This window comes from Pelobates fuscus, chromosome 8, assembly GCF_036172605.1.
Source record: "Pelobates fuscus isolate aPelFus1 chromosome 8, aPelFus1.pri, whole genome shotgun sequence".
Classification (NCBI taxonomy): Eukaryota; Metazoa; Chordata; class Amphibia; order Anura; family Pelobatidae; genus Pelobates; species Pelobates fuscus.
The window spans coordinates 39,644,628-39,663,657 of NC_086324.1; the positions used below are offsets into that span (position 1 = coordinate 39,644,628).

The window sequence follows — 19,030 nt, forward strand, 5'->3', positions numbered from 1 at the left end:
ATGCGACCTGTTCAGATACACATAAACATGCATGCTGCTACAATAGGATTGGGTCCTTAATATGCTCCTTAATTTGATTTGCAGCCCTTTAACACTTAGGTTAATTTTAGGCTCTGCTCCACAGTTTAAAAACATAAAAATAAAAAAAAAGTGTGCGTGTGTACTCAATGTGTTTGTGTGCTATATCGTTTGAATGACTTGTGTACAGTACATTACTGTAGGAGCTAGCTTGGTCTTTCTAATCAGAGATGTAAAGCAGAATTTAATAAACATTGTAAGATATGTTAATAAAAATCCACTCTCATTAAGTCTCTGTGTTCCTTATTTATATTTTAATGTCCATCTAGGAGTAAATTTACCTTACTGACAAATTATCTGCCTATTGTGTCTCTTCTGTAAATGCAGGCAAGAGTTAATGAGATTGAGAAAATTAAGAATTTAGGGCAAACCAATAGACTTGTTATGTGATACCATCTCGGGAAGACTGTGTAACCATTGGCTTTCAGCTCATCCTGGATATTAGGGACATTTGAGGCCTGCTTGGCCAATACAAAGGGCTATCCTGCCCATGTTGGTACTCCTGGGCTACACTTAAGATTTTAGTCCAGCACCAGGAATCAGGTCTACCTTAGATCCTTCCTGTGGATCTTGCAGCTTGTCTTCGTGAGTCCTTGACCAAAGAAAATCCACCATGTAAACCCTATCAGGCTCCATGCAGAAGAAATGAGTGATCTGTGCTAATGAAGGTTTGGTGATGCATTTCTCTTGATTTCCTAATATTGAATCTCTTAATGGTGGGATTTTGGTTTAATAAATAATTGCCCTCTTTGATAAAATGTGTGTAGAGTCGTTTGTCCAGTTCTGTGATGTGCAATATCCATTCTGTTTGTCCTATACAATAAAGTGGACTTTTGTTTCTGACTCATTAACAGTAGTTGAGATTCAGTTTATTGGAGAATTTGCTTTATTCACAAGCAGAGCTAAATTGCTAGTCTTCTAAGGGAAACTAAATGTTGTGTATTCCAGTCCAAATAGAGGCATATGTACCCCAGTTACCACCTGTGCTCAGAATATTAAGGCTGAAGGACTATAGGCCATGTCACCCATTTGGCTGGTTCTTCTTAAAGTATTACATCAGAACATTGTATAGGTCTACATCAATAGTTGATCCTTTGCAACTGGGGTCTCGGAGAAATTGACATCCATATGAAGTAAGCTGGTGCTACCCTAACCAGGAGCTGCAACACATTTTATTTAGAGGATATATTGTATATTGTCATTTGATAACTTTTTATACATCTATTTTTACAATGGAGTAAAGAGCGCCTCACTCAGGTCTATCTCGGGTTTTTAGTCTGCTGAGATCGTCAATATTTATTGATTAGAATGTGATTGATAAGATGTTCCTGTCAAATGTAAAGGGATATTCTATCTTAACTGTTTAGGTTATGGTGCCAGGAGTAGGTGGACACCATATTACTGTGTAGAGGGGAACATGCAGACTGCACCTTCAGTGGATGCAGATCATGCGCATTGCGCCATTTAAAAAAAAAAAAAGCATTCTTCCCTGTTCACACCATAGAAAACACTGTCTCCTGAGATTACCCCCTCTATTATATATGTTACTTTTATGATACCAGGAGTGCCCTAGCCATCCCCACATTGTATGTATGTTTGATTTCTTACCTGGGTTCCATTGGCACCACTTTTTACCTCTTCTGCTTAAGAGCTTCTGTTAGCACAGGCCAGGGTATTGGCTGACCGTTTTAGCTGATCACTTTTAGCCAATGAGCCAAGCCCTGCACTGCTTCCAGCTGCAGTTGTCAAGGCGCAACACTTGGTGGATCTTTGGTAAGGAGTCAAACTCTTTAAAATGGTTTGACTACTTACATTGGGGTGTATCAGAGGACCTCTGGCACTATAACCACTACATGACACTGTAGTGGATATGGTGTTTGCAGTATTCTTTTAAGCTTTTTGCTGGTTTAAAAAAAAATTAAAAAAATCTGTTTAAGCGCCAAAACCACTTAAGCTTACTTACAAGAAGCAAGAAAACAGGGGGCGTGGCCTGACCGCGGCGAGAGATGGCCGCTTAAGCAGAGAGCTCTGCACCCTGACCGGCACAAAACGCCCAGCAACACGCAACAAACCCGACCAAATCCCCCCAAAAATACCTGGGGCACCAGCGGGAACGATCCGGAGATGGCACAGCAAAAAAAGACCGGCAAAAAACAACGGGAAAGCACCCCATCTGTGGCCGACCTCCTCACAACGCCTAGACCCAAAGATGGCGGCGGACACGTGAGCGCGGACTCCCCGAGCTCCCCGGGTAACAGAGACCGAGCAACCCAGCCACATCAGGCCACTACAGCGGATATTATGCAATCACTAGCTGAAGTTAAACATTACCTCGCTGGAGAGAGAGAACGGTCGGCGAGGGAAGTTAAAGCAGAAATCCAGACAGTGGGGCAGCGTACAGAGGCACTAGAATGGAGGATGGATCATGTGGTTGCGGCCCACAACGAAACTGCCTCTGCCACCAACACCCTAATTACAAAAGTGGCTGAACTAGAAGCAGAATTAGAAGATGCCTCCAACAGATCACGTAGAAACAACCTGAGAATAAAGGGCCTGCCAGAAAGGGTAAGAGACACAGACATCCAAAAGGTGCTCACAGATCTGTTCAGGGCACACCTACCAGCTATCCCTGATTACCTGTGGACTATAGACAGGGCACACAGGGCGCTTAGAGCCCGGGGTCCCCCCAATGGCCCACCCAGAGACGTAATCATGCGGTGGCATTTCTTCTCCACCAAGGAAGCCGTTATTAAGAGTGCCAGACATCACACATACTCTTTTGAAGGTGCCACGCTGCAATTATACCAAGATATAGCGCCTGCCACACTAGCTAGGCGCAGGGAATGGAGGCCCATTGCAGACCTCGTCCGAGCCAAAGGCCTCAACTTCGCCTGGGGGCACCCCTTTAAGATGCTTGTATTCAACGGGCCGCGGCCAGCCGTTCTACTACCCTCGGCGGACCCCAAGGCCTTCCTTCGGGAGTTAGGCATCGAGGTCCCGGTGGACTTCCACATCCCCCAGAGGGGCACCCAAGCAAAGGGCTTGATACCCAGAGACGGCGCAGCTCTAGAAGGCAACGCACCCTAACAGTCGCGCAGCTCAACCCTCTTTCCACTGTGCGACAACATCGTGCAATAGTGGGGACTACAAAACCCCTAACATAGAAACTCTTGGAGATCCACCTGCCAAAAAGTTAAAGTAAAGTTATACGACAGCTGTCCTGGACATTCCACACTGCCACACCAAGAACTAGATAGGAATAAATAGACACTGCACTTGACGTCCCTTCAACGAAACCACAAAGAAACGAAAGCAACGCAAACCCCCCCCCCCCCTTCCCCCCAAATTTTTTTAAATTAAATTAAATTATTTAAAAATAAATAAAAATAAAAAACAAAACAAAAAACGGAGAGAAACGTACAAAAACAACAAATATGAATGACAACTCCACCCAATACAATCCAAGGCATAAAGACAATCACAGAATGGACAAGCGCGACCGGCTACGACAAACGCGCAAAAACCCGACAGCCAGACCGAAAGATAAGGAACACCAAAAGCTGAATTAACGGCGAAAGGCAGAAGAGGGCAACCGACGATCCAGAAGAGATCCATCGCCGGAGAGAGAACACAGCCGCAGTAAAATCTATACACTCGACAGGACTTTGCCACCCACCCTGAGCGCAAAGACCCATCAGTCCTATGGACTTAGGTCACCTGTTACACTGCCGGGGCGGAACCTAGAATGCGGTACCCACCATCTACCTGACCAGATACGCAAGTTTTATACCTTATGTCGTATACTGCAAATTTCACTGTTGTGGGCCAATCGGGATTTAGATAAGGTTAGAAAGTACACAGAAGGGAGCACACAGGCATATACATCCCATCTCATAACCGAACCGAAAAGGGACTCTGACACCAACACACACATTAAGTTACACGACACTACAGCCTCACTGGGAGAGGGACAGAGGAAGACGACACTAGTAGGCACACGATAGACCACATGAATCACCCCCTCCCCCCTTAGGGGTGTACGGGAACACACGGGCCCTAGGGCCCAAATGGCAGTAAGATGGAAGGCTGGGACAGGAATTTAATCCTTCATGTAAATTACACAGTGGAGATAGCTGGGAAATTGTAGACTCTGTAGACAGAAAGAGGTTTAAATAAATGTTTTTATGGCACCTATGTTTTATTCTATGTCTGGATTACTACTGTATATAATGTTGTTGGATAAAAATGTATATGTCGGAACACACACACACACGACCTGAAACACAGACGTTCTTGGGATTTGAGTCAAGGGTAAAGATAACCCTGCTCATAGTGCCAATGTCGGGGTGCTCGGCGACTGACCGCCCCCTCCGTGCCCAAATATTTTGCCGCGGAGCGGGTGGCCATCCCCCGAGATACCCGGCAAAGTTAGATAAGACCGGGGAATTCCCCAGCATCCCCTAACCAAGGTAGTTCTCCCTACTACCTCCCCCTGACTGCACCTCTCCACTGCCCCCCCCCTTTTTCCCACCAAATCCTATCCCCCCTCCCTCCCCCCTCACCAGCCCAGCCCGGCACAAAGCCCAGGGCCCCAGAAACCCAAGGGACCTCCAGGAGGTCACCCTAACATCAAGGCTCGAAGGGGCGCACGGCGGGTAGGTATCGGAACCAAAGCATCAAGGCCAATAGAGACCTAACAGTAACATATAACATGGCGACACTGAAAATTACTTCCCTGAACGTTAATGGCCTAAACACACCAACTAAAAGACGTCTGTTAATGAGGGAATTAAAAAGACAAAAAACTGACATAGCATTTGTCCAAGAGTCACACCTCCTGCGCTCAGCCCGGATCCAACTAACGGACCACCTATACACTAGGGCATACTCCTCCAGGGCATTGGTAAAGAAAAACGGAGTAGAAATACTCATGCATAAAAAATGCCCCTTCGTCACCCAGACGACGAGCACAGACACTATGGGCAGGTACATCATCCTCACGGGGACGATACACGCCACCACATACCACCTGATCAACGTATACGCACCCAACCAGCCAGACCCAGATTTTTGGGAGCGACTTCACACGATAGTCCACGCTTTACCGTACGGAATCATAGTCATGGGGGGAGACCTAAACGCTACACCCTGCCCCACAGTAGACCGTAGTACCCCGACTGGCGGACAAAGGACGCAGAACACGAGGGGCCAAGACAAACTCCTCACCCAATTTATACAGAAGACGAAATTACTCGACTCCTGGAGGCTGCGCAACCCGGGACAGAGGGACTACACCTTCTTCTCGGCAGCGCACTCCACATACTCCCGTATAGACATGTTCCTGGTCAATCAGACCGGGATACCATGGGTACAGTCTGCGCGCATCAATCTTATTACATGGTCGGACCACGCAGATGTAGAAATTACTCTGACTCCCAGGTCCTAAACCTCCATGGAAGTGGCGACTGAATAGCTCGCTCATAAAAGATCCAGAGATTGAGACACTTATACAGGGCGAACTCTCGACCTATTTCGACGACAACGACGACCCGGACTTGACGCAATCCACGATATGGGCCGTTCATAAGGCGGTGCAAAGGGGCATCTTCATCAAACTTGCAACCCGTCGGAAGAAGCAAAGGGCAGAAACCCTCTTTAGGCTCCAAAAGGAGCTGAGAAGGGCAGAAGCAAGACATAAACAATCCCCTACGACACAGGGACTACAAGACCTTAGGGATCTCCGACATCAAATTAGAGCCGCAGCAGTAGAGGACCTGGGGCGAGACCTAGTCCGTAAGAAACGCCTCTACTACGAATGCTCCAACAAGATGGACACCCTACTAGCCAGGGCACTAAACCCCAAGCCCCACTTCCAAACCATAACAGCGATTAGAGACAAAAGGGGGCAGATCACCCAGAACCCTACGGAGATTAACCAGATCTTCACGGAATTCCTCGCGCACATCTACAACCACTCCCCAGACCAAAACAGCAACAATAGGGATTACACACAGGCGGTAGCCGATTACGTAGCAAACACACACATGCCGGAACTGAACCCGGAGGCCCTACACACCTTGGGGGCGCCCATAGAGGAGGAGGAGATAGACAAGGCGATTACGGCCCTCAAAGGTAACAAAGCCCCAGGACCGGACGGCTTCGACGGCTCCTACTATAAACTGTATAGGGAAACGCTCACGCCAAAACTGGCGAAAGTGTACGCCGAATGGATGGAAGGTGGACACCCCAACCCGGAAATGCTCACAGCAGATATAGCACTGATACCCAAACCAGGTAGGGACCCGACAGAAGCGGCAAACTACAGACCCATTTCCCTAATCAACTTTGACGTAAAAATCTTTGCAAAAATACTGGCGACGCGATTGAACCCCCTACTGGGCACTCTGGTCCACCCGGACCAGGTTGGCTTTGTGCCGTCACGACAGCTGTATGAAAACACCAGGAGAGGGGCGGACGTCATATGGTGGGCAGTGAGGACCCGGACGCCTTCTCTGATCCTATCTTTGGACGCGGAGAAGGCGTTCGATAGGGTGCAATGGCACTACCTCTTCGCATTGCTCGACCGACTACACATGCCAGAAACATTTGTTAAAGGAGTGAGAGCCCTGTACACTGAACCGAGGGCACAGACTAATGTACCGGGAACGGCCCCGACCCCATTTGCGCCCGCTAACGGCACCAGACAAGGCTGCCCCCTTTCCCCCCTGTTGTTCGTCCTCTCGTTGGAACCTCTCCTGCAGAGAATAAGGGAGGACAGGCACATATCAGGCATACAAGCAGGGGGGGAAGAATTCAAAGTCTCCGCATACGCGGACGATGTCCTGGTCACTCTCACCAATCCAAGGGAGTCCCTGCCCCGACTGGTGGCACTCCTGGAGGATTACGGGAGTGTCTCGGGTTACAAGATTAACCTAGACAAATCTGTGGCCATGCCTATAGAAATGGACATGGAGGGGATTAACTACATCAAAAACACCCACCCTCTCAGATTCACTAGAACAGACATTAAATACCTTGGAGTCAAACTCACTGCGGACCCGGAGAAACTATATAGCGCCAATTACACGCCCGCTATCCAGGCACTCAGCCGTGATCTGGACAAATGGCATGAAAAGCCCATATCGTGGATTGGAAGATTGCACGCAATCAAAATGACACTGCTCCCACGACTGTTGTTTCTATTCCAGGCCCTACCGACTAAAGTGACTAAACAAGACCTACAGACGCTTCAGAGGCATATAGATGACTTTATCTGGGCACGGAAGAGGCACAGGATCGCTCGACTAGTCCTGTACAGACCAAAAACGAGGGGCGGGCTGGGACTCCCAAACCTATACCTATACTACCTGGCGGCTCAACTGGCCCAAATAATAGCATGGCACACACCGGAGGGTTCACATAGGTGGGTAGACCTGGAGACGAAACTAATGAGTACAGACCTCCCACAGTTCTGGATATGGGTGCCCAAAAAAGACAGACCTCCACTACGCACCACTTGCCCGGCAATCCTTAACTCCATAAGGATCTGGGATCTCACGGCCATTAAATATGCATTAAAACACACACCCTCACCGCTAACTCCGTATCTACGGAACAAAGCATTTGAGCCCGGGCTGAGCGCACAAGACTTTAGGGGGATAGAAAACACAGGTATACAAAGATACGGGCATATGTACGACGGAGACTCCTTTAAAACCTTCGACACTTTAAAAACCATGGCACCCTTAACAACTAGGGACTTCTTCCGATACGTACAACTACGTGACTTCGCCAAAAACCCTGTTGTAAAAAAAGCAGCCCAGACCCCAATGACATTTTACGAACAACTATGTAATACGGAAATGATTCAAAAGGGTCTGATCACGGCCATTTATGCGCAACTCAGCGCCCCGGAAAGGGGAGCTACTGACCCCAGTTACATACACCAATGGGAAGCAGACCTGGGGGGGGGGCCATAGAGGGAGAGGACTGGGTAGATATATGGGAGGCGACGGCTAAAACGTCGATCTGTGTAACGCAATAAGAACAATCCTACAAAATGCTTATGAGGTGGTACACCACACCTGTTCAGCTGCAAAAAATGGGGAAAACCTCAACAGACACATGCTGGAAGGGATGCGGAGGTAAAGGTACCTTCCTTCACATGTGGTGGGAATGCCCTGAAGTAACCAATTACTGGAAGAGAATCCAGTCGCTGATGACAGATGTTCTCACACGCTCCATTGACTTAGACCCTTGGGCGATCCTATTGTCCCGACCAACAGACGGCCTCCCTAGGAAAGAACAACAACTGCTGAACAAACTCACCCTGTCAGCAAGGAGAGCCCTTGCACAGGTATGGCTGAAACCCACGGTCCCCACTGACAATGACGTAATAGTTAAAATCAAAGACACATACCTGATGGACAAACTTACAGCCCAAATACGAAACACAGAAAAAACATTCCAAAAAATCTGGCAACCATAGGAGGCATACACTTCAGACTGAGACCACTCAGATTGATCAGGGGATCAGACGAGAGCTGAGACCAGTGCCCGCCGGGCGCCCCGACGACTCATAACCCTATCCCTCTTCCCCCCCTCACTTCATCCCACAGTCCCGTCCAACACCCCCCCCTTCTCCCATCTCACCAGATACGAGATACACTAGAACAGACAGACAAACCGACCTTCACGACTACCTGAATGCTAAAGGGAGTCACCCAGAGCAACCCAATTGGGCAATAAACTAAGGTTATCTAGCGCAGAACACTTAAGGCTATGATAGCCCACGATGGCACTTAGACAAACTCAAGCACATGACCCGACAGGCGGTCCTCCGGGGACTCACCCCACGTCAGAGACGAACACCACAAACAGGCTGCTGACACCTCCAAGGTGATCGCCCCCTCAGGGGAGATCGCCTGACGAGGACACAGCTGTACATGACCAAAGGGGTCTGACCCACGAGGCGTCCGCTGCCAAGACAGATTGAAGCCAAGCTAGACGCTCTAACACACACAACCGGTACACACCAATGAGAACCGCTCTGAGTGAGACACACACGACCACAACAATGTTGACCCTGAAGCGCGGACACCCGAACCGCACAAAACTTGTAAGGTTTTAAAAGAAAAGTTAATTTGCCAAGTATTGCATTGACTGGACTCAATTTATGTTCATGTTCGAACACAGGGCCTAAAGTGCCCTACAATTTTAAAATTTAAAAACAACACCGAACGGCGCTAAGAAATGATATATGCTGTACACACTTATTTGTTTCTATGTAAAAAGAAATGTACTATATGTCAATGATCGGCCCCTGCGTGGGCCTTCTACTGTTTTTGAGCCGCATTCGGTGTTGACACAAAAATAAAGAATTTAAAAAAAAAAGAAGCAAGAAAACAAGGTATTCAGCGCTCTTCCGATACTGAAACAATCCAGAGGGGCAGCTTAGTCACCAAAAACCGGGGTCTCTTGTCCCGTGGAGAAGCAGTGAGGAATACACGAATGAGGTGTAGCGCCCAAACTATCCTTGGAGTATGAAAATGGGGAACTGATAGTGAAGTTCGGTGTTAGTGGTATTTTTTTTTTTTTGATGATGATATAAGTGGAAGAGAAAAAATAAACCAAAATAGTATACACCGTATGGAGAGCAAAATAAATTAAAGATGGTTAAACTCACTTTTAGTAGAGTAAATAAGGTTTACTCTGTCCCGCAGGCGTAGGTGATGGTATCCCCACTAAGGATATGGTGTTCAGGAATCCACCACCAAACCGCTCCAATAAAAATAGTACTTTTATTGATAAAAGATAATAAAACATAAAAAGTAATAGAATAAAATGTCTGTAAAAAAAAAATTCATAATGTCTCCTCCTCCCTTCTTAAATTTTACCAGGGAGGGGGGACAAAATTCTGCAAGCCCTGGTTGTCCAGTGCTGGCATGTTCACGTTAGCCTGCAGCTCCTGCAGTGGCAGGCTGACTCTCCTGTCCTGCAGGCACAGCACTGTATCGGAGCATTGCCGTGGTAACGTGGGGCAACGCTCCGACCTGCCTGTTCGCGGGAGGAACACATAGATTCACAGGCCCTTCCCTCCCTCAAAACAAAAGAGGAGATAAGGTTGTGCCAAAACAGAATAGACAAAGTATAGATACTAATATAAAAAATCCAATGTAAAAAATAAGAAGTTATTATAAAATAAAACTTACCAGAAGATATAGCCTCAAACATGTCCGGAAGGGTTCTTCTAAAACCGTGTCAGATCAGGGCATTCATCCGCATGTAAAAACAAAAGGAAAAACTAAAAGTGAAATATATCCCAGAGATAGATAATACCAGTGTAAAAAGTCTAATATAGTTCTACTCACGTTTTTAAGAGCTTATAACCAGCTCTAGTATGGATTGCGTGCAGTGGTACAATACCCACTTAGGGATACATGATGATATGTTGTTAGGTAGATGTTTCGTCAATATGTAGACCATAAAAGAAATTTAAGAGACAACTGTGTAAAAAAATAAAAAATGCCAGTTGAATGAAATAATTTTTTTACTCACATTTAGTGGAGCAGACTAACTGCTCACTGTTCAAGGCATAAGTGATATAATCCCCACCTTGCATTATTTAGGAGTAATCCTCACTGGAACATAAAATGGATGCCAGGTAGAAAATAAAAGAACAAATACAAAAGTAAAATGGCCTGCATTTTGTGTTTGGTTTTTAGAGCGCTGATCCTTTTCCATCTCCTTCCCTCACTCTGCTGGAACTAAGTGCCAGCGGGCCGGTGAGGGAGATCCTTGGTCTCCTCACCAACCTGAGAGGGCTTACAGCAAGGCTGGCTCTGCATGGGCCAGCAGGGGAGATGAAAGGTTCAAGGCCATTGAGGCCCACTGGGCGTTTTCTGCATTACCCACCACCACTCACCTGAAATACCATTGTCCGAAATTCGGATGGGAATTAAAGCTATTCTTAAATTCGTCAAAAAGAAGTATGAATGCATAGAGATTTCAAACGAATGAATGAAGATGGAATTTCGGTGCCACGGGCTGCCACTCGTGGGTGGGGGCCAGAGGGGTTGGAGATGGTAGTTCCCAACCTCCTTGTTATTAAGGGCCTCCACCTGCTGCTAATGGATGGGAGCTTGGGGGTGGGTGGTAGGTCCCCCTCCCCTTTTGTCACTTAGGGTCACCATTTGCCGCTCATGCATGGGGAGGAGATAGTAGCCCCCCCCCCCCATTTTGTCATTTAAGGGACCCCACCTGCCTCCTGCAGGTGGGGGAGACAGTAGGTCCCTGCCCCCAATTGATACTTAAGGCCCCCACCCGCCACTCATGAGTGGTGGCCAGGGGATCGGAAGCGGTTGGTCCTCCCTATCCATTGTCCCTTAGGACCTCCACCCGCCACTCAAAGGGAGGGGGGCAGTAGGTCCCCCCCTTTTTCACTTAGTGTCGGGGGGGGCGGCAGTAGGTTACCCCCTCTTTATCACTCTTTTGTCATGAGTGGTGGGTGGGGACCAGAGAGAGTCCCTAGATACCCTGTTTAGTTTAAAAGCCCCCGCTTGTGGGGGACACTATGTCTCCCCCCCCCCCCCCCACCGTTAATTATTATAATAGGTGCCCCACCATGGAGCACTTTTTTGGATTGGGGGGGGTCTGCTCACTGTTAAGTAGACATGCCCCTACTCATGGCATAGCCAGTAGGGACAGCATGGAGATGTTAAACTCTCTTATTTACTACTCTCTTTACTTAATGTTAGTAAAGTAGGCTGAAAGACCAATGTTGGTCTTTCAGCCTTTTAGTAGATAGCTGCCTATTACCATGGATGCAGCTGTGGGACAAATCGGATCGGAATTTCATTAATTCGAATGAAATTTCGAACCAAATAAAAAGCATGAATTTCATCCTAAGACAAATAAACAAACTGTACACATTTTGTTAAAATTCAGTGAATTTGCTGGCGAACTAGTCTAAATGAAAGTACGTCCGAATGGCAAATGAAGCAACGCAAGAACACGGGAGGAGGGTGAGTATTGTGGGAACATTTCTTTGACCACAGGAATGGAGCGGACTTAAGCTCCTCGTATGGTCAAAGAAGATCAAGCTTGGGAAAAATAAATAGGACAACGTAGTCCCTACTGTCTTAAAAAAAACAAAACAAAAAACGACATCAGATAGGAAGAAAAGTAGAACAGATTCTGAAAGGAAGAGAAGTTCAGCATGACAGTACCACTTTAATACAGATTTTTTTAGCATCTTAACATAAGCCGAAAAATAGATGACTTTTCTAAAATAGATTTTCCCTTTAACTTTCTCTAAAGCTGTTATGTAGTACATTTGAAGTACAGATACAAGTGGGATGTCCATAAAAAGCCGAGCCAAATTAAATTGAATGGGTTACATCCTGTTCCAGAAAAATATTTCCTGCTGAGTGGAATAGCTAAGAAAGAAAAGTGCTGTGACGGTATAAAGATAAGTGCATGAATTGACGTTTACCATTTTTAAACATTCCTTTCAAAATGTCATGCTGGGCAGGTAATGAAGGATCATGTTTTTAAATTATAAAAAATTGATGGGTTTCTGTCTTTTTCTTTTCTTTATTTTATTTTTTTCTTGCTGCACTTCAAAACGTAATCCAACTGCTAAAGCCAAAGCAAAGGAAAAATCTAATTATGCCACAATTCTACTTTTAATCTGTAATGGTTCTATCGGATTCTGTATTAGAGGAGTTGCTTCTATCAAACCATGATATAAAAAATCATTAAAACCTTATCGATTTTGTTCTTACAAAAACAAAACAGTCACATAGCCAAAAATGAAAATGTCGCTGTCAGCCATTTTTCTTAAGCAGTTTTTATGATTGGGGAGTCAGCCCTGCCTGCTGCGGTTCTAACCTCCTGTTCTCAATAAATGGAGAGGAGACTAAGGGGTTTAAACCGAATGAATGGCTTAACCCCTAAAGATAAGCCAGTGCCTGGACCTCCTGGCACTATAGCAACCTAATTTTGATTAAGTTCTAATAGTGCCTGTTGTGTTCCTTTAAATATTAAATTCTTTAAAAGGCAAAAATGAAATACCTGATAGTGAACAGTGAAGAAAATAGAACACAGAGAATATCATTCAGAATAAAAAGAATCTTACAAGGAACATCATATTAGCCAGATTACTAAACGAGTTCTATTTTGTGAACATAATTGTGCAACTAGGAAATATAGTGACTTGTCGTTTGATTAATGAATTACTACTAGTGTTAAATGAAAAAAGCGAGTAATTAGTGTCTATTATAGTTTCATTCTTTATTGTGCCGTATATTGGTACACACATCTTTTATTTCTTGGCGATTCTTGATGCCAGAAATTTAAATGAGTGGATTTAGGGTCAAATTTCGCTTGTCTTGTTAACCCCTTTGATACTGAGCACTTTTTGATGAACAAATATTAGCATAAGCTTTACATGAAGCAAGGGGTGCATAACTAGCATATAAACAAACATATCATTTAGCATTTTTGTGTACAGGTTGCTTTTCAAACACACTTAAAAATATAATGCAAATATACACAGTTTAGACAAACAGTCATGGGTAAAAGAAAGTACACCCTCTTTGAATTCAATGATTTTACTACAGGACAGAATAACAATCATCAGTTCCTTAGCAGGTCTTAAAATCAGATAGCGCATCCTGCTGCCATCTCTTCCCCAAGTAACGACACACACGCACCCGACCCTTAACCTGATCTAAAAGAAAACCTGATTCATCAGACCAGATAGCCTTCTTCTATTGCTCCATTGTCCAGTTCTGATGCTCCAAAGCCCATTGCTGGCGCTTTTGGTAGTGGGCAGGGTTCATCGTGAGCACTCTGACAAGTCTGTAGCAAGACAGAACACATTGATCTTCAGAAGATATATGCTCATCTCACTACGTTACAAATTGTGAACCAAAAGAGCAGTGTAACTCCATGAGAAGAGCAAAGTTCAAAGTCTCCTCAACCTCAAGAAAATGTTTGATTAAAAAAAAACAACAACTGAGGAACATTCAGAAGAGCAAATACCATTTAAACACTTTGTAACAGAGCTCCCTGTACCCTGGCTTGGTACCTACATCAAGGACCGCTTCCTAGCTGGAACAGGGGACAAACCACAGCATTTCTGCCCACAGTCGCTGTGGCTTGACTGGGCCCCTGAATCCGCTCCTTGCTGGAGCCAAATGGGGAATTAGCTCTAGTCCTTAGAAGGACTTTCCCTGTTGAATCCCCTGCAAGCTGGAACAGCAGACACAGGAGTAAATCTTCTTTACCTCCAATAACAGGACGACACACAGTTTTAGAGTGTAGGCTGGAATATTATTATTATTATTATATTTTTATTTATATAGCGCTAACAAATTCTGCAGCGCTTTACAATGGGTGGACGAACAGACATGTAGTTGTAACCAGATAAGTTGGACACACAGGAACAGAGGGGTTGAGGGCCCTGCTCAATGAGCTTACATGCTAGAGGGAATGGGGTAAAAGGACACAAAAGGTAAGGGTAGTATTAAACTAATGACAGTTGCAAGAGAGGAATAGCATTTTAATTGAGGCACACTGGCCTTTTATGCAAGTTTCCCAACAAGGGTGACACCCAGGTGGACCTTGTTGGGCACAGGGACACAAAGTGAATAACCAATAAAAACAGAGTTATACAGTGAGACACTCCCATACACAAACAATAGAATCCCTCCTCTGTGCTTGGGAGATAATTAAATCAGGAACGGTACTAATCTAACCCAATTCTCTCCAAGCACAGAAAAACATACAATTTAATGAAACCCCAAAAAGTACCTACCTCTAAAACACATACAACCACATAAAAGTTATATGATCTGGGTGACCAACATATTCAAAAATCACCCAGATCAGTTCAGGGGTTCAGAAATTCCATGGAAGTTATTTATTTGACCGACCGCAAGCATGGCCCCGCGCCCAAAACAGTTCCAGAAAATGAGGGCTTGCGGTCGGTCTAGTTCGGTAGTTTGAAAACAAACAAACTACCGAACAGAGTCAATAGTGTTATCTTGTTCCCTTCATCCAGACGAATGATCCCACCGAACAGTGCTCTTCTAACTTATATAAAACCGAACGCAGGCGATGATGGAAGTCCAGCGGTGTTCAGTAGTTTCTGTAGCCGATTTTAGTTCCAGGAGATTTATGCCAAAACACCGCTGCCTGCGTTCATGCGAACATGATGGCCGCCACCTCGTGGTTGCCTATAGGAATTGCAGCCACCCAGACGAACAATTAGAACACTGCGGTGAGAAACGTTCCAAGTTGTTAATAGGTGTTATCAAGCTCCAGGGTGGTCTCTGTTCGTGCAGTTGTTCAGTAAATGAACCATATAATTCCAATTGCACGAACAGAGACGTTTACATTATTTTCCACAGGGTCCATAGTCTGTGGGCAGGAGTCTGGCAAACAGGCCCCTCCAAGAACTCGTGGCAAACTCACTTGAAAAGGGGAGTTTGTCACACACTTTACTCGATTCTCCATTCCCTTCATTCATCAGAACTCTCAGGCTCCTCAAATTCTGCTTAATAATTCAATCTTTATCAGCTGCCGGGTTTATTGCTCTCTCTGGCCAGAAGCAGACGCTGGTCAAATCGCAGTTATGTCGGGTAAGTCACCTGTATGTTTTAATCTTAAATCTAACGTTCTGCCGCTTAGCGTAGTATCTTTTTGGACATTGTGGAATTATTTATTAGGTTGCATTGTACAGGCTGGCTTACTCTCTGACTGTTAGAAAAGAATACAGTCAGATACTGTGCAGGCCAAACAATCTTCAATTCTTTTTACAGATTTTGAAGATAATAGAAGCCCTCAGCAGCAAAGAACTGGGTAAGTTGCTCTCCTTAAGCAATTCTTCTTCGCATGACTTTCTGGATTCTGTTATAATCTTTAGGGTGAATTGTTGGGAATTCAAAGATTAGTTCAAATGTCATATAAAATAGCCAAACTGAAATATAACTGATTTGGATTTTTAAATTTGAATTTAATTTGAATTCCTAAAAACTCAATCTTTCGTGAATATAACAATCTGCCTGCCTTTTCAATCTTGGCAGACCCTATACCAATTTGAGTTTTTTTTTTTTTTTAGTTTTTTTATTTATGTAGTGCAGTTGGTTACTGAGAGTTAACAGACGCCACAACAGCGTTATGTAAGAGTTGCAAGAGTTAGATAGTGGCATTACAGTTTGCACATTTTTATATATATTTTTCAAGCTTGACCATACAGTTAGAACGTTAGAGTAAAAATGAATGTAAATAGAACAATTAATGCTTAACTACGCTATTTTCACCATACCAATATAGTCGTGATGTCACAAGCTAAACATGCTGCTTAAAACTAGGGACATGTAGGTTTTTGTTTTTTCCAATAATCAAGAGTACGTTAGTACCTGCACTTTTTATGGTTATTCTGCATTCGTAGTGGTTTAGTCGCAAGATGTATAAGTGCAAATTATAACAGACAGGCATACAGTGACACATCCCATTGGTGTATACAAGAATATACATGAAAAAGCATAGCGAGGTTGAGAGGTGTCAAAAATGCTTCACTTTCCTATAGTAACATAGACCTCTGTATCAGCTATAAACAATTGTATAGTCGTGAACTTAAACATGAGGACAGTGCTAGTAAGGGGTAGGCTACTGCACAGTATTGTTAGCTAGGGAAACCACCAATGGCTATTTAGCTTAGCTCGCTTAGTGTAAGAACATGGTAAAGTGGGCAGGGGGGCTATAGTGAGCAGTGGGATATTTGGTACCTTCACCCTATACCCAAGGCATGTAGGCAGGGATCAGGGCCGCGCAAACGGTAATAAGGGTCCACTGGTATTCTGCATCCCGCTGCAGTACACCTATTCTCTTGGTCGTAGGCTGCTCTTCCTGTGATAAGGCAAAGTCCTTGGGTCTGCCGGGGGCCATGGACTCTGCTGGTATGCAGCCCACGTGCTGCTCGCTGCCGCTGCTCGGGTGTCTGACCTGCTGAGAGTTTTCGTGCTGGATCTCGGGTGTGTAGCCCGTGTGCTGCTCGCTGCCGCCGCCTGGGTCTCTGACCTGCTGAGGGTTTCGGCGCAAGATCTCGGATTTGCAGCCCTTGTGCCGCCCGCTGTTGTTGTTTCGGTCTCAGACTAGTTGGGGGTTTCCGGGCAGGAACTCTGCCATCAGGTTGAGTTACCTGGACCATCGTTGCAGATAATTTCCTCCGTTCCCTCAGCTTCCGCCAGAACCTCCGGCATATGGCATTGAATGCCCGTGTGAAGCCCTCTTCCCAGCTCTGTGCCGGTTCTTGTGTTTCGTGCGTTGCCTCAGCGCTGCTGTCAGCCATCTTAGGTAGGCCACGTGGGGGCTTTTTCTGCAAGCTTCGCTCAGGAGCCATAGGTAGGTGAATGAGTACTGCTTGATGGGGACCGGGAAAACCCCCGCCGGTCCAGAGGGGGGGAGTACGGGGCACTATAGATTTACAAAGAAGAGTACCTGGTCCACCCCGGTCAGAGAGATCGTCCGCTTCTCCCGCCAAGGCAACACCAGGCCGCACGTAGATGGCCGCCACTGCTTGACTTTGAGAGTGTGGAGTTCTGGATCTCACTCCAGTGTTGCCTGTATGGTGCTAAACGAGTTTGCCAGTGTGAGTTAGTCCAGTAATAGGGCGTTTGTCACCCTTCAAGTCGATTTTAAGCCAAGATTAGGCAGGAGCCCATGTTTTCTGCGTCCGTTCAGAATGGCGTCCAAGCCCCGCTCCCCCCCCCCCTCCCCCCAATCTGAGTTTTAACTTCCCAGAATTATTAAAATATTAGAAAATATTAGTATATGGAAAATATTAGTATATGGAATCGTTATTTCTGGGTTGCCCACTTTAAAAAGCAAGTTATAATCCCATTTGCCTGCTTGTGGTAGCTATATATGGGGCTGCGGGTAACCTTGCCTGCAAGTACTTTTGTTTTATTCACTAAACACTGCAGTATACACTGAATACTGAATTGGAGAATAAATTTGGAAAAAAAAAAACAGCACATTTTAGTTATAATCCCAGCCTGGTAATTTTAGCATAAATTGTTAATCTATTTTCATTTTACTGCAATTCAGTGTTTAGTGAAGAAGTCCCTCTGTTTTAACTACTAGGTACTCTCAGTACAATATTAATAATAATAACAAAGTATTTAACCAGGAAAGGTACATTCAGATTACTCTGGTTACCTTAGCCCAACATCCAGGGGTTGTTACTATCACCCAATTTAATGAAGTCAACCCTGCCGGGATTTGAACCCAAGGGTTAGAACAGATTCTGCTGATGCATTAGCCCACTGAGCTATTTAATGCAGATACTACATCAAACAGGCAGTAACTGTGTTATAAACCAGACATTTAATCTGTAATAATCCATGTCCGCTGTATCACTAACTATACTTATTGTCTAAGTGCTGGCAAACATTAGATGGATTTATTAGAATTAAACAAACTGTAATACGCAAAACATAGTAATAGCGTCTACTGTAGCAATAGATTAGTAGGGATTGGATGGTTAACCCTTTAACTACCAAGCACATTTCATAAAAAAATATATGTTTAATATTTTTTTGACATGTGATACATCAATAACATCTAAACTTATAATCAAACCATACTTCTGTATTAATTGCTATGCAGGGATATTGATACTTAAAAAAACCAATAATTTATACACTTTTTTTATTTGTTTATTTGCTTGGATTGGGTAATATAAAGTATATAAAAGGGATTGGGTAATATAAAGTATATAAAAGAAGTATCCTGTTTAGTAAAGTGTATAGGGGCTTTACCACCACTCATACAGGAACATTGTGAAGGAATAGTGTTTGCACCATAGAATGCACCTAGAAGTGAACATACCAACATTCCATCCACATGATACAGTATGATAGGCACTGCAACTGTTTCATCT

The 19,030-nt window shown here is 44.8% G+C and overlaps 1 protein-coding gene across 1 annotated transcript in view; it reads left to right on the plus strand.

Moving 5' to 3' along the window:
• Positions 1–15,877: 15,877 nt before the first annotated feature.
• Positions 15,878–19,030, plus strand: part of MYO3B (myosin IIIB) — a 382,767-nt gene continuing 379,614 nt past the window's right edge. Inside the window, exon 1 of the mRNA XM_063429713.1 lies at positions 15,878–15,945. The gene's annotated coding sequence lies outside the window, so the exon portion shown is untranslated. The remainder of the gene's footprint in view (positions 15,946–19,030) is intronic.